The 17321-nt window shown below is 40.2% G+C and overlaps 1 long non-coding RNA gene across 4 annotated transcripts in view; it reads right to left on the bottom strand.

Annotated features, from left to right (window-relative positions):
* Positions 1–17321, bottom strand: part of LOC120379722 — a 373098-nt gene that overhangs the window by 303955 nt on the left and 51822 nt on the right. The window contains exon 1 of one of the 4 annotated variants that reach the window (XR_005587549.1): positions 250–439. The exons of 2 other annotated variants lie outside the window; for them this stretch is intronic. This is a non-coding gene — a long non-coding RNA (uncharacterized LOC120379722). Of the gene's footprint in view, positions 1–249; positions 440–17321 lie in introns of those variants that run through there. One more of the 4 variants, XR_005587551.1, reaches the window with a different exon arrangement.

Here is a 17321-nt window from a genome sequence, read left to right as displayed (position 1 = left end):
ACTAGGTTTTCATTATAGAAAGTAGAGGAAGCAATAGCTGTTACCTAGGCAGGAAAGATTTTTCAGGTAAAGTAAGCGAGGGAAAAGCAAAACCAAAGCAAATCACATTGAAGTGAGACAATCCCATCAACGGGATGACAAGATCAGAAACATTCCCCATTTTCAGAAGAAAGATGGATCTGACATTCAGTTCACCAGAATAACTCTGTAGTATTGGGAGGGGACCATATGTATTGTGTGGCAAAGTACCTGCTTCTCCTCAGCTGGCTCAGTCCCTTTTTGCCTCAGAGACACAGGCTTGGGCAAAGCAAAGTCCTTCCAGGTCACGCAGGGTCTGGCTGATCCTTTCCTCAGTCAGTCCTTTGCGCTGGTATTCTCCCCTTCTGGGGACAGAGTGCAGTCTTCCTTGCTGGAAGAGTTCAGAGCCTTACTGTACCTACTCACTGGCAGCTTCTCTGCTTCTCTCACTCCCCCCCTGCTTCCCTGCCAGGGAGGGTTTAAAAAGGTCTCCAGCAACTGGGGCCAGCTGAACCAAATTAGTTCCCTGGTAACCCCTGTTCCAGCTGAACCTTATTTCTCCATGGCTCTCTCTCCTCAATAGATGGGGAAAGGCTTCTTAACCCCTCTGGGACTAATTACTACCCCTCCCTTGGTAGCTATTTGTCCTGGATTTGCCACAATTGGTTACAAAGGGGCTCTTAAAAGCTAGTGGAGAAAGGAATAATAAGAACCAGTGGCTGGAAGGTGGAACCAGACAAATTCAAATTAGGCAGACATTTTTAAAAGTGAGGGACAAACTACAAGAGATGTGGTATTCAGATCAAGACTCGGTGCCTTTGTGGAAGATATGCTTTAGTCAAACATAAATTACTGGGTTCAATCGGAGTAAAAGGGTGACATTTAATGGCCAGTGATCTACACAAGATCAGACTAGATAATCTAATTGTCCTTAAACTATGAATCTATAAAGTAGGCAAACAGAACTGTCTCTTTGTTATGTTTGTACAGTGTTAAAACAAGAGAAATGGGGCTATCATATTACAAATTAATAATACTAAATGAATATTGAGAAGGCCTGACCCTAGTACAGTCAATAGTCTGGTGATTGGGCTACTCTCCAGGGATATTGGAGACTTGGGTTTAAATCCCTGCTCTGAATGAAGCAGAGCAATGGTTTGAACATGGGGCTCCTGTGTCCAAGGTGAGTGCCATACCCATCAGGCTGTTCCAGGCATTCACACTCACATTTTGCGCAGGAATTCCATCCTGGACTTGAGAAAGCTTCCTGATGAAATTTGTGTCAAAACCATCCCTTTCATAGGAAGAGTTTGGGGTTTGACAAACTGGCACTTCCCAACAAAAAAATGATTTGCCTGAAAAATCCTGACAAGCTCTAGTTATAAGCATTTTCCAACATGAGTAGCGGGGTTATAGATAGTTATATGCACATCGGTAGACAATGTAATAGGTGGTTATAAGCCATATTAAAAAGATATATATTGCCCTGTTGGAATCTAACCATCAAGTGACTAACCATTTATTAAAACATCTATTAATCTCTTTTTAACATTTTATAAACTATTTATAATGGAGACAATATACAAGTGTGACCTTTATGTGAGCTTTGGTTCATGCGAACCTCCGGATGAAATGTGGGCAGACTAGTTGGTTTAATCACAAAGAGTGTGAAAATGATGAATTTAGTCTGTGTGCCGCTACACTCCAGCAATAAAACTCACCAGGTTTCAGGTAATTGACAAATGCTTATCCTTTCCTATCCCTTTTGCTAAGGAAAAACATTTGGCAAAAAGATCGTGCAAACCTTAGCAGGTTTTACCAAGAGAACCTAGTTTCATCACAGAAGTTTCCATTATAAGAAATTGCAAGGAAGTGGCAGAGATGAAGGCAGACAAGTTAGAACCAGTATCAGAATTGTTATTGAGGACACAGGTAAATAAATATTGGCAAAGGTATTTGCAGTCTATTTTTTGGTTTATATACACCTCTACCTTGATATAACGCTGTCCTTGGAAGACAAAAAATCTTACCGCGTTATAGGTGAAACCTTGTTATATTGAACTTGCTTTGATCCACCAGAATGCGCATCCCCGGAGCACTGCTTTACCACGTTATATCCAAATTCGTGTTATATCGGGTGGCATTATATCGAGGTAGCAGTGTATAATGCTTAGGTGGCCCCAGACAAGTTCTTAGGGGACAAATTATCATATAAAAAAATTACCATCACAATCCATTGGCAATCTCAACAGAGAAAGGTCAGACATGGAGACTGATCTGCTCTGTCATCCCTAAAGATGGTCCTTTCAAAGACAGCAAGTGTGCACTGATATAGATGTTTGCACTAGTTACTAACTTATATTAAGGCCAATGGTCTTCATGGCTCTGGAGATGCAGACCTCTTATTAGGAACTGGACTGAACAATTATTTTTGTAGCAGCAAGGCAGGCAGATTGGTAAACAGCTGTGCAGATACTAGACAAGGAGTGCTCCATGCAGCACACTTCATACACTTACACTAAGGTGGGGCAATAAAATATTAAAAACAATAGAGCTGCTGAAAGGAAACTAGGATTCTTGGGGACAATATCCCAATAGCACATGGTAATTTATATGGTGATTAGAGCAGGGTGAAATTTTTCATGCTTTTTATTTTGGTAGAAAAATGCAGATTTGTGTTCACTGACACCATTTGTGAATTAGGGTCAATTTGGTGACTTGTTTCAGTTGCATTAAAAAAATCAGAAATGAAAACAGTTCATTTTGGCATTTCTAACATAGGACATTTCAACTTTTCATTTCAGAAAGTTGTATTTATTTTTAAAATTGAGACAAAGGGCTTAAAACCATCAACAATATTTTTATTAATTTTTTTCATTTAACCAGAAAAATAAAATAAATATAGTTTTAGATTGACCCAAACCAAAATTTATTTTATTTTGCAGTTCGGACCCCAAACCAAAAAATTAGTTCTTCATACAGTTCTAATTGTGATGTCTATATTAGTTGGAAACTTACACCAGGGAAAAGGCAGCTGGATAGCAGAAGTGTAATTCCTATCTCAGATGTGCAGCGTTAGCCTCTGTAGCGCAATGCAGTCATCTGTGCCACTGAGCATTAGGGTGTAAAATAACTTATATGTTAATCTTACACTATTTTCTCCTTGGCTTATTTCTCAAGCTCCGTTGAAGATCTCAGTGTGACGTTGGGGGGAGGGGTGTCAAGTTAGTTTAGCTCATTTTCACCAAAGGCTCCAAAGCACATTTCTCCAGGCACAGGCAGTCAAAAAAAGCTCTATGTTAAATTAGGAAATTATAATCAGGATGAGATCAAACATATAAAGGTAAAGGAGAGTTAACTGCTTCTGGTATCAAAAGGTTTTCCTGCAAGTTCTTTTACTTGTAAGAAAATATTCACTTTGGAAATATTTGTTTTTGTAAAAATAGAATAAGGGGTTTATACTGGAAATTTAAAAACCTGGTGAAACAGACCAGGGCCCAGTCTCCTTCTAGCTAGATCCATCCCCCTAATCTATGAACTTGCACATTTAGGCCACCCAAAAGCCATAACTCAGAGAATACATTGGGGTGAGTTCTTGGTCACATTAAACTCAATACCAAAACTACTAGCTTCCAGTACGGCCAGAATTTCATAATGTTTTGTGTATCCCATAGTCCTGTATTATAATAATTACTTTACACTCTATAAAGTATTTAAAGTTTCTTGACAGATTATAAGAAGTTAAATTTCCAAGCCCAGCTCAGCCTTCCTTGTGCCAGTGCAAAAGGCAAAAGCAAGTTTTGTTCAGGGGTTTGAGAAACCTGCACCCCTCATGTGCAAAGCTGAATTCTACCCATTTGCAAAATATACCACTTCCAGTAAGGGGTGAATTCAGAATTTTCCTAAGGAGGGGGCCCAGAGCTCTCCCTCCCCTGTACCAAACCTTAAGCTCTCTCTGTCCCACACTCAGCCTCACATTGTTCCCCCCACATTGCCCCAGAGCCAGCTCCAAGCTCTCTCACATGTACCCAGCCCCACAGTCTTACCCAGAGTAGTGGTCAGGATGAAGAGAACCATCCCAACCAGGGGCCAGGCTGTTCTGAGAGCCCCAGACCCCATCCTCTTTTTGCATCTGCACTTCCCCAAGAAGCACCAAAAGCCTGGATTCAATCCTATCACCCTTCTGGGAACTCAGGGTTCCTGGTGCTATGCTTCTTCTTGTGGATTTTCTGTAACTTTAAATCTTTAAATTATTGAGGACTTCAATAACTCAGCCAGAGATTCTGGATCTATTACAGAAGTGGGTGAGTGAGATTCTGTGGCCTGCAGTGTGCAGGAGATCAGACTAGGTGATCACGATGGTTTCTTCTGACCTTGAAGTCTATGAGTAAATTTACTTTTAAATTCACATGAATATTCTCAGGAGATATTTTATAATATTCATCCTGCTCTACTAACAAACAATGTGCATACCATTGTGATTTCAAAAAGGGAGCACTGGGAGGTCCATTATGTAGAAATAGGCTTTAGATGGAAAATTAAAATTCATATCCAGATTTCTAACCCCTCAATGTTTGGGGAAGATGTTTGAATCCAAGGTTTTCCTTCTGCCTATTAAAAGGAGAAAGGTTATCTGCAAAATTTCTATATAGATCCAGGTCTGGATTTTGATTATTCTCAAAATTTTGGGGGTTTCAGTCAAACACATCTCAAGTTACAGGTTGATTATTTAAATTTAGCTATGCTTTCAGCTAGGTACATAAGTGGACCTTATGTTATATCAGTTTGAATTAGATTGGTCATATTCAGAATGCATTCAGGAATAGGATAGATCCATTCAGCTTTGCAGTCCAATATCCTGCTGCACAAACTGCATGTAAGTCACCAATTCAAAGAATTTCAGAGCCACTTAATCAACATTTTAATTAAGAGGACACTCTTCTTGCAATACAAGCCCCCTGCTGAGATTCAGGATCTCCTGCCATATTGCTCAAAGTGAGTAAATCTCTGTACTAATACTTTGTTTACAAATAGAAAGTTAAAGTGAGATACATTTTTAGGGTAGTAATATCTATTTTATGGAAAAGTGAAGCATTCACATGGTTTCTTTGTCCAGTAACATATCCTTGAACTACAACTGAGTAGATTATGTTTTGATCTGCCATTCATGTTCCCAGGGACCAACTCCCTAGAAGGAATGTGATACATACAACCACCTTTTATTATGGCTAACATTCTGCATCACAGGAGCCTGCTCCCCAGCACTGAGAAGCATAAATACTCTAGGGGGAACTCTGCACAAAAAAATTAAAAATTCTGCAAAATTTTATTTTGTCAAAACAACACTACATAATTATGCCAGTTTCAAATATTTTAGTAATTTATTTCAAAATAGTTGTCCGCAAGTATGTCTGTAACAATACCGACACACACAAAAATTTGCCCCAGGAGCAGAGTTAAAGAAACCCCTATGACAACCCAGTTCCTCTTTTTCTGCCCCCTATCTGCCTAGAGCCCAGCTTGGCGGGGGGACCCAGACACTCACACCCCCTTACCCCAGAGGCCAGCCTTGCCCCCCACAGCCCAGACACTCACACCACCCCCCTTCCCCCCCGAGCCCAGGGATCCAGAGGGAGAAACAGCCTGACACTGGGTACTGGGCTTGCAAGGAGTTTCCTGCATCCCACCGCCTCCTTCCTTCAGGGCATGCTGGGAACTGCAGCTCTTGGGAACCTTCCAGTTCCCTCCCCCTCCCCCTGGCCTTGTCTTCTATTTGTGAGCTAGGCTCTGCCAGGTCCAGCAGCCCCTAGTGGTGGCCAATATTTCTGCAGCCCATTTCTGTGAGGAAAAATGGAAATTCTGCGCACACAGCATTAATTTCTGCAAAATTCTGCATTTCGCAGTGGCACAGAATTCCCCCAGGAGTACATAAAGGAGCATGTTTAGGGAGCTATCATCACAAACATGTAACTGTGAAAAGTAGTTGCACTGTAATACTTAGACTCAGATCACATACTCAGGGCTAGGCACATCATCCTAACAAAGAGTTTAGTAATGCCAGGTGTTGGGTGCCCAGCAGCTTGTGTATTGGATCCTCAATGTGTCTGGGGAGGAATTCAAACATATAGGTTGAATTTTCTGTAAAAGAGACCAAAAGCCTGCGCACAGTTGTTGCACTTACATGATGTGTTTAATTACCATGACTCAGTGAATCGATCAGATGACTGTGCAAGTCTATAATAGATTTTCATTTACATCTGAAAAAGGTACAATAGAAGAATCATCATCATTTTGCAAAGTCAAGCACTTGCCAATTAGGAAAATCCAGAATTATGGATTGTCTGTTCAACCTCAGTTCTGCCCCTTTGTGCCAATTTATTATGAAAAAAGCTTTAAATGTCATCATATCCTCACCCCGGGATTTATTCAAAGCACAGAATGCTGTGGTATTGAATGCTTATAAAACAGACTTTCAGTCATTTTCTGGTTAATATATTTGATTAATTTACCCTATAACCTGTGGCCACTTTAGTGAGTTGTATGTTTCAATACCAACAAAACACACACAAGAACATTTTTTTTCAAAACAGCACTGGCAGCAGAGTTTAATAATGATTCCTAATGGAATGCATGTTGCAGTTTTTGATAATGCACTTCATCACAAACTAATAACCTCATTAACACTTGAAAATGGAATAAAACAGCTGCCTATTCCAAAGTCTTAAATCCTGAAAGTCTGGTGAAGGTCAGATATTTTACAAATGACATCCCTTCCATTCATTATCACTACAAATATAGTTTCAGATATTGACTCAGAGGCTCTGATTGGTTCTCTGGGAATGATCATTTCTCCTCCATAACAGCAGCAGCAGGAGAGGAGAAATGGACTTTTGAGTGACATTCCCCCTGTTAGGAGTCCATATATGTTAAACTCAGTTCATGCTGTTATCTCTATTAATGAGTTTGCTTCTCTTCTGCATTTGATCTATGCCAGACACCCCACTGCCTAGCGTAAGCAATACTGGTTTTATTGCACTCAAGTCTATCTGTAATGCATTTGATATAATTTCTTTTTACTGCTATATCTCCACATCTTACAGGTTTATGGAAACCACTTTTACCTCTAAAAATAGACTTCATAGCACAGAATGCTCAGAGCAAGGTTGAAAGATCATATTGATCTTTTAATCACTTCTCTGAACACTGATTTAGTTAAATCTAACGGAAAAGTACAATTAGCCTGATTTTCATACTAGCTCCAGCAGCTCTCATTGATTTCAGTGAGAGTTGGGAGTGCTCACAACTCTGAAAATCAGGGCATTTAATTATTTATCATTTACACATCCAGGGCAAGATAAATCCCCACTGGTGTGGGGTGGAGGGCGGGGAGGCAAGCAGCTCTTCTTTGTGTTCTAGGGGGGAGGGATAGCTCAGTGGTTTGAGCATTGGCCTGCTTAAACCCAGGGTTGTGAGTTCAATCCTTGAGGGGCCACCTAGGGATCTGGGGCAAAATCAGTACTTGGTCCTGCTAGTGAAGGCAGGGGGCTGGACTCAATGACCTTTCAAGGTCCCTTCCAGTTCTAGGAGATTGGTATATCTCCAATTATTACCTTTTAGCTGTGCTTATGGGAGAATTCACCTCAGGGAAGGCAGTTTCAAAATCCAACTGCAGCTCCATACATTGGCAGATGTTCTCCAGGTGTTGAGCTGAATCAACACATCTTGTGCTACTATAACAACCCCAGCTGACTGAAGTCGCTTACGCAGTTTGTAGCCAGTAAGATTCACTGGCCATGCTCCACCATTCCCCTGGTTCACTGTGTGGAGGAATGCCATTCGCCTGGAGCTGGCTTCTGTGGAACTGGGCTTCACAGTATGCAAGGGGCTGCAAGGGACTATCCGTATGTTGTCTCCACAGCCTGTTTTCACACACAGAATGAAACTGTGGTGGCTCTGCTATGTTTGCCTCTTCTGGTGCCTTGGTGGAAGAAGCAGCACTTCACCCAAAGTGCATATTGGGAGTTGGAGATAAAAATGATAGCCTGATCCAACGAGGTGCCCTACTGCTCCAGTGGGTGATGAGTGTTCAGCACCTTGCAAGATCAACCCCTGAGTCTGTGTTGATAATTATGATCCAATAAAGCAGACATAATTTAATTCAACCTCCCACCCTTGGGAGCCTCTGTGTAGAAAAAATAATTGGTCCAGGGAGGTGGGCCAGCAGTTGAGATACAATCAAAGATGATGGCCCTCAATTGCCATGGCTTCTCCATGATGGTCCTTCAACAAGGTCTAAAGAATCTTTGCTAAGCAGGGCACCTGTCTGGGATGCATGACCATAACCTGCCTGGAGTAAGTCTAGACAGGTGCTGAGCACAGAGTACAAAATGAGGTTCCTAAAACAAAATGGAATTTTCAAGACATTTCCTACTGTCACACATATCTTAAGGTGGGATGTAACAGTTTTGCGAAAAGTGAACTCTTCCAAATGAAGTGTGCTGAAAGACAAAAATTGCCACATAGGAAATAAAAGAAAGTCTTTCACTAGAACATAGTACTTTATAAGATTAGATTACTTATCTGCTGGGATGTATTTTTCCTATAAAAACTCTTTCAGATGTAATTCAAATTGTAAAACTGAAAAGTTCTTCCAAAATCAAGGCAATTCTGGAGAGGGTTGTCCTCTTTTACTCACAGCTACCTCAAAGTACTGTATAAATGTCATAACATTGTATTTTCACTGAAACAATTGTGTAGCAATGCTAGTGAAGAACAGATGCTGTGTGTTCACCTTAGTGGTGGGTAAATTTAAGTGTTGGCTGAAAACATGTCAATATATATATTCAGGCTGTTAAGTGTCTCCTAGTGAAAGGTGCTATACAAATGTAACAGATTGCTATTGTATGGATGTGCCATTCCTGAAGGGGATTAGTAGAAAGAGAAAATACATTAGGATCTAAAAATATTTATCAATTGGAATGAAGGCTAGTTCAGCATGTGGCTGTCAGAGGCAGATATGGGTAACTTAGAGCAGCAGCTATTTGTCTTCCTTTGTTTTAAAGGGCCAGCTACCAGAAGTGCATTCTGGGAAAGGCCTAACCCTATAAAAGGATGAATCACAACTGGAACGTTCTGCAGTGGCCAGGAAGATACAGGGAAGCTAGTTTGTAGAAAAGTGCCTACATTCTTAGTTTTAGGAAGGCCTGGGGTACAGATGGAAGATCTGCTGAGGTTTTCATATTGCGTGTTTTGAGACATCTACTTCCGTTTGTTTTCCTAGGATATATTATATGATAATCTGTTTGTTTGTTTTTTGGGATAGCTGTTGCTTCCTGTGTGTTAGGCCGACTACAACCATAGAACTGGGTTCCACAGGGATGCAGGGGTTTGCCTGTACTCTGCTCACTATAAATCCTCTTGCTCAAGGAAAGGCCCCACTTCTCTTTCTATTGATATCCAATAAGGCTTTGACTTCTGTCAGAACAATAATCCAGAAGTTCTGCATCTAGATTGCGATATGTAAAAGGAGAGTGAGAGAGTCTGCACCAACTCCCACTGAGTGCCTCACTCCTTTGGCCTCCTTTGAGAATCCCACCTGCAACACTTTAAACTCCTCTGAAAACTTATCCAACGGGCTGTTTATTCAAAATTGTTTCATTTAATTGTCCCCACTTTTAGCATGTTAAATAAGGAGGCTGGAGGTGTTCTGTGTTTGTACAATACCTAGCACAATGGGATCTTAGTCCACGATGAGGGCTCCTAGGGGCTAAAGTAATACAAATAAATAATAATGATCTCGCTCTGAGGTGCGTGCACATTAAATCCATGAATATGGGACTTCAGGGGATGTATCTCAATGGGACTATGACCTCTAAATTTGAGCACCAACCAATAACAACTCTCAGTGTTATGGATTGTCCAAAAGGAGCCAGTAAATGGGTGAAGCGGTTAATGTTTGGAGATGATGACTAGAACTGGATGGAGTTTTTCAGACATAGTTTATTCACTGCAAAATGCAGCTTCGGTCGACCCCAAACTTTTTACAAATTTGACATGAATTCCCTGAATCGTTTCAGTCAAATAAAAATGGGCTAAATTCACAAAATGGCCAGAGAAGGAAGGAAGTGCCCCACATATAATTTATATCCTAGGGGAAAGAGCACTCATCTGGGAAGGGGAGACCTGGTTCAATTCCAGGTCTAGAGTATGGATTTGAACCTTAGTCTGCTCTATCCCAGGTAAATACTCTCACCAGCAGTGCTATAGGCCATTCTGGGGTGGGTCTATCTCAAGCTCTTCAGCTGAAGGAGGGGTATGCATTTTGTATACATTATCAGTTGGAACAGGGACCTGAAACTGACTGTCCCTCACCTTCCCAGGTAAGCACCCTACCAGTAGGCTACAGAGTCATTCTCACACTCTGATTCAATGACTATTCAAATATTTTGTACAAAGTGGAACAGCTTCAGCGTAACAGACAGGGAGACTCACTCCAAAATAACCTCTAGCCTGGATGTGGAGACTCAGGTTTGAATAGTCTCCTCTAAACTAATACCCCATCCCCCAACATCACATGGAGTAAAGGCCCACATCCAGCTAGGTATATACATTTTCTCACTGTCCCTTTTCTTTGTAAATCTCCACACATCCTTCATATTTATTTTCTCCTTACTCTATGTCTTCTATATTTTATACAGTAGACAAGATACAAACCATCGATCAATTTAGAAGATTCAAATTCTCACGGTTGGTGACTCATGTGGAAATATTTCCTTATCAATTTTTCAGGCACTGTTGCATATTTGCCCTATAAAACTGATAATTTCAGCTTTTAAAAATGTATTTATACATATACTTCTGATCATCTCTTTCTGTACTGGAACAAATAATAAAATTGCCTGTCATGAATATTCAGATTTGTTTCATATTTGGCATGGAAGCAATGTCAATATTTATCTCCATTAATATTTTAAGACACTATCCATCCACCATCCAGTTCTGGATCATCAAGTAAAAAAGCACAGCCCCAAATAATATAACTAAGTAAATGTCAAAATACAAAACCTAAGCTTAGGGTATCTTAAAACAAATATTAATATTTACCCTAAGATTATAGGTATTTTGAAGCTATTGGAACAGCTATAGGGGTGATTTAAAGTTCTACAAAAAACTAGCTTGGTGCCGTTTTTTTAAAAACTTTGGATCTCTTTGCAATCTAATCTATTGCATCACAATATGAGATAAACAGCTTCAGAAGCCAATACACTACTTTGTGGGTAAGGCCTTTATAGGCAATATGGAGATAAAGTTGATTACTGCAAATATAGCTTCAGAGAGCCTTACGTTGTAGCAAAATTAAGACTTTGTTAGATTGTCTATTGAAAGTAGATTTCTCTAGGGTTCCAAAAGCTTGGGGGTGCAACCTTATTAGCAAATATTTAAGTTCATTCATCTTAACCATTTGAAAATGATGGATCTTTATAGATCTCCTCCTAAGCATTCTTTGGGCTAGAAGTCTGAAGAGTGCCAGAGTTATCTGAGCATAAGCTTTCGAGGGCTAAAATCCAATGAAGTGGGTTTTAGCCTATGAAAGCTTATGCTCAAATAAATTTGTTAGTCTCTAGGGTGCCACAAGTACTCTTCATTCTTTTTGCTGATACAGACTAACACGGCTACCACTCTGAGAGTTATTTGAAAGTCAATCAAGCAATCATATGTGAACGAGGTCATTCTTCCCATCTTGGGGTAAAGCTAGATAACATTTATCATGCCTATTTTAGTTAAAATACAGTGCAAGCCAGTAAATCTGTCTCCCCAACATGGATGAACTTGTGATACCATAAGCCTGATGTAGTTCTCTGTGTCAATGCCTTTGTATTAAAAGTCTCCATTTTTGCCACAAGATGGCATAGTGAATACAAATGATAGCACTCACAGTAACTGTGATGTGAGCTGACACACACACATGGACAGTCTGAGATCACTTGTCATGTTTCACAAAGGAGATAGGCAAATGTCCAGCTACTGACCAATTGGAGACGTGAAACAGATGCATTGTTTGCACAGATGTACTGAGGAAAAAAATAGCAAATGGAAATTTAAAATAAAACTTGGGGAGACATAGAAAGACAGAGATCTGGAAACACTGAATTGACTGACTGCTTACAAACCTATGATGTGTGAACACTCTCCAAATGGAAAGATATCAGGCCTAATCCCGGTCTCAATGAAGTCAGTCAGAGATTTGCCATTGGTTTCAGTGTCAGCAGGATCTGGCTCACAATATGAAATCAGCTGGTAAATGAAAGAAATCTCACATTTGTGATTTCACTGCACGCAAAAAGAGAATTTTCCCTTTATAGAAAAAATAAAGCTTAACAAAGAGATTAATGAACTGGCTCAAAGGCAGAAATAATGAACAGTTACTCTTTGCTTGTTGAATATTGCCCATCGGCATAATGTTGGCAGGTAAATAAGTGTTAAAAGAAAACTACATCTTATGTATAATTTTCATTTACTATTAGTAGAAGCAATACTGTTGAAGGGGCACATGTGTCCTTACAATCTAAATAGATGAAGTAAGTCCACTGATATCAATGAGTCTACTGATGTAAGGTCTACTCATCTACCACAAAGATTTGTAAGATCTTAAAACGGACATAAGGAAATACTTCTTCACACAACACACGATCAACCTGTGGAACTCATTGCCAGGGATGTTATGAAGGCCAAAAATATAATTGGGTTGCATAAAATCATGGAGGATTGCTCCGGCAATGACTATTAGCCAAGATGATCAGGGATGCAACTCCATGCTCTGGGTGTCCCTAAACCTTGGACTGCCAGAAGCTGGGACTGGACAACAGGGAATGGATCACTTAACAATTGCTCTGTTCTGTTCCTTCCCTCTGAAGCAACTGGCACTGGGCTAAATGGACCTTTGGTCTGACTCAGTATGGCCATTCTTATGTTCCTATCTGGCCCTGTTTTAATTGCTAATAAATTAGCCTGTCTTGGTGGCTCTGTTACTCCTATCTGCAGTTATCTGTAGATAATACAGTGGCACTCTGAGCCTGATCCAATGTCCACTGGAGAAAATGGAGATATTCCCATTGACCAGTGAGGGCTGGATTCGTCGGCGATCCCTCGAGGTCGAGAATGATCTCGTTCACAGGTTTTATTTTTCATGAGTCCTTTGGTGACTGAGGAGTCCGATCCTTGAGCCACAGGCTCATTGGCAGACATTGCAGGTGGTGTTGGAAAACAGGGTTGGGCCGAGATTGCTGTGTGACAGTTGTCTTTCCTTTCTTTTCTGGCATTTTAATGCGACCATGGCAAGGCGGTTTTCCTCAAAAGTGGAAGTTCCCCCTCTGACAAGTCTTTGCCAGTTATACCTATCCTGGGATGCTGTCTCCCAGTGTGTGGTGTCGATGCCACATCTCTTAATGTTTATCTTGAGGGTGTCTTTAAAGTGTTTATTTTGGCCTCCCTGTTTCCTTTCCCCTTTGGTGAGCTGGGCATACAGCAGTTGTTTTGGTCAGCGTACATCAGGCATGCACACACGGTACCTGCTCCACCTCAGCTGGTGATGGATAATCAGGGCCTCAACACTGAAAATGTTGGTCTCTGTGAGGACATTGACATTAGTGTGATGATCCTCCCACTTTATGTTGAGGCTCTTCCGAAGAAAGTGCTGGCGTTCCAGGTTTTTCAGGTGTTTTTTATAAATCACCCAAATCTGACAGCCATAGAGGAGAGTTGGGATTGCCACTGTATTATAAACTAAAAGTGTTCTGATGATGTGGTTGTTGAACACCCAGCGAGAGAGTCTGCCAAAGGCAAGGCTGGCATAGAAAATTCTGTGCTGGATCTCGACGTCTATGTCTGCCCTTTGTGAGAGATGGCTGCCAAGATAGGCAAAGTGTTCTACATTTTCCAGTTCTTCTTTGTCGATGTAGATCTTCCTTGCTGGGTATGATGATTGACTGGGGACAAGCTGGTGGAGAACTTTTGTTTTGCCGATGTTCAGAATTACGGTTTACGCCAGTTCGGATGACAGAGGGCTCAAAGGTAGAGCCACTGCACAGGATGGAGGCAGTCTTCTGGTCGCGGACTTTTTCAATGTTGATAAATTTGCTAGGGCAGCCAAGCTTTGACATGATTTTCCACAGAGCCTCATGGTTGAGAGTTGAAGGCTTTGGTCAGATCAATAAAGGCCATATATAGCTCTTGATGTTGTTCTGGACATTTTTCCTGGATCTGCCTGGCTGCAAAAATAACGTCGGTTGTGCCTCGTGATAGTCTGAAGCCGCAATGGGACTAAAAGTACTTTCTCTGCAAGAGGGATCAGGCGAATCAGTAAGATTCTAGTAAGAATCTTCCCAGCGATAGAGAGGAGGGCAATATCTCAATAGTTGCCACAGTCAGCCCTCTCTCCCTTTTTGAAGGGAGGGCTTGATTAGACCCTCTGTGAAGGTATGAAATGGGAATTCTAATGAATATCATTCAAATCATGGGATACTTGTATAACCCAACAATATTTATAGAATGAGTTATAAACTGAACAGGACACTATTATTGTTTTTAGACAGATACTTTTTTGAAAACATGAAGTGACATAAAAACATATTTTTTCATGATTTTCTTGGAGGGATATTCCAGTACAGTTGAAATAAGGTTCTGCAGAAATTATGCTAAAACCCTGTAGAATTCAATTGACTATGCTAGTCTTTCTGTAGGTTTTTTTAAACAGACTATTTAATTCTAATGCAGGTTCTAAATGTCTACGACTGGTCCAATAAACTGTTTCCCATTAAATTCTATAGGACTTTTTTTATAGGGAAAAGACTGAATGAAATCAGAGGGAGATTTCTTTACATTATCTGTGTAGCTGAAAATGTCAGAACCATTTTTATTAATAAACATTTATATGGCACTGTAAGTTCACACAGTGCTTTACAAACATAGATAAGCCACGTTCCCTTTCCTGAACAAACATAAATCACCACTCAACTCCATTCGTTTCTAATATCCAAGGCAATGTTGATAATTGATATCCAACATGTACTCAGAGACCTTTTGAAACGCAGATGGGGGTGATGTAAATCAATTTTAGAAGTAGTGCTCTTGGAAGCCACCTCATTTCAAACATAGTCATTTGCTCTAAATCTCATAACAATGACAACTGCTTTCCTATGCAGCACTGCATTCCATCATGCATTGGAAAATGTTCTTTTTCTCCAAACAAGTTAATTTGTTAATACTGAATACTGCCAAATCCTTTATTCCTTCTGTGGTACTGAAAACATTAACTCCACACCAGTCTCACCTTATAGATATTATGTTGCCCTATGTAATCAGCATAAGTAGCTTCATTTATGACAGTGGTTCCCAAACTTCTGTACTGATGACCCCTTTCACATAGCAAGCCTCTGAGTGCGACCCCCCTTTTAAATTAAAACCACTTGTTAATATATTTAACACCATTATAAATGCTGGAGGCAAAGCGGGGTTTAGGGTGGAGGCTGACAGCTCGCAACCCCCACATGTAATAACCTCATGACCTTCTGAGAGGTCTCGAGCCCATTTGAGAGCCCGTGATTTATGAAGTTCACACTGCAAGTCAGCACTGAAGCACCAAAGCTTTTCTATTGAAAGGCAAGCCCATTCTTGGTTTGTTGGTTAGTTTAACCCCAATCCTGTAATTTGATCCTGGTACCGTTTGATATCAATGAGGCTCCATGTGGGTGCAGAAGTAGGTGCCTTTGATTCACCATATGTCATGCATGATATTTCATAGAGTACCAGATCATCTCAATTAGGTTTAACCAGGATGGCCTTAAGAAATGAATGTAAAAGACTTTATATAAAGAACTGTACTGTGGCACTTGATTTGGTATTCCTTGTGTTGTATCATGTCATGTCATGTCAAGGGCACCCGTCACATATGGGCAAAGCACTAGTTTTAGCATGGGTGTATAAGTCTAAACAAATAAATAGATTTAGTGCACATTAAAGTTTCTGTGCTCTAGTGAGACCCTCTAACTACAGAACTCGTGTGGACAAAGTACTGTGGCAAGTTTCCCCACCCTGAGCAGAAAATTTGCCTTAACTGCCCATTGGGGGAGGGGGAATCATCTTTCAGGGACAAGAGGATAGTTCAGTCTCCATGAACCATTTAATCCACCACTTATTTGATATGCTTGCCACCCAGTGTTGCTAACCCTCAAGGATTGTCCTGGAGCCTCCAGGAATTAAAGCTCTATCTTTAATTAAAGTTTATGTCATGTGATGAAACCTCCAGGAATATATCCAACTGAAATTGGCAACCCTACTGCTACCAGTAAGGCTGCCTATCTGTATTAACTAAAAGGAAACATTGGTCACATCTCCACAGAGAAGGTGAAAACTTTCACTCACTACTAAGTTAGACTGGAAATGATCCAATGACTGAAGTTGAAAGACTCTACAATACCCTGAGTCATCTGCTCATCTAAGGAAAAAAAGTTACATCTTACCATGAAATCCCTATAGAGACAGAACATCTATTTCTCACAGTTTCTTGAGCAATAGCAAGTAAGAAAGACACAGTCACAACATAACAGAAATCTACTAGAAGAGCCATATCTACTAGAAGAGATACACGTACACATATCTACTAGAAGAGCCATAAAAAGTTTTCAACTCTGTGCAACAAAAATTTAAATCCTGCATAAATGGCTGGTAGGGCACATTATTGTCTAGTAATCATAATGTCAAATAAATGTGGTAGAGGTGAAATACACAATACCAAACCTATGTTTCAGCAGCAAGAATCTTAAAACAGCTGTTGATATCTGAGATGTTGAGTACCTGTTGATTGTGAATACTTGAAGAAATAGATAGGGGCTTCATCATTAAGATGAAAAACTCTATAAGCCTAATACATTTGTTTTCAAGTGTGAAGAAACAACCTACCAAGTGTGCATCCATATGAATTATAGTGATGAGTATTTAAAGGACATTAAAACAAAACTCATTAAAGCATATATCTTTTAAAGATAAGTCTCAGACACAATGGAATAAACATTACTGGCAGGCCCCACAATTGAAATCAAAGCCAGAATAAGTAACTTTCTATCCAATTGAAGTGATATATAATTCTAGTGTCATGGTAAAGAGAATAAATGTGATTATCTTTTTTAAAAAAATACATCATTGTGAATTGTAAAGATAAATTGGAAGGACCAACATTTATACCATCTTGCTCATACTCAACCAACCAACTGAGAAAGGAAATAATACAACATTATTAGTTATTGTGG

Source organism: Mauremys reevesii, linkage group 13 (genome assembly GCF_016161935.1).
Source record: "Mauremys reevesii isolate NIE-2019 linkage group 13, ASM1616193v1, whole genome shotgun sequence".
In the NCBI taxonomy this organism is placed as follows: Eukaryota; Metazoa; Chordata; order Testudines; family Geoemydidae; genus Mauremys; species Mauremys reevesii.
Note: the sequence above shows the minus strand (reverse complement) of the source record. Positions and strands in the feature narration are given on the sequence as shown.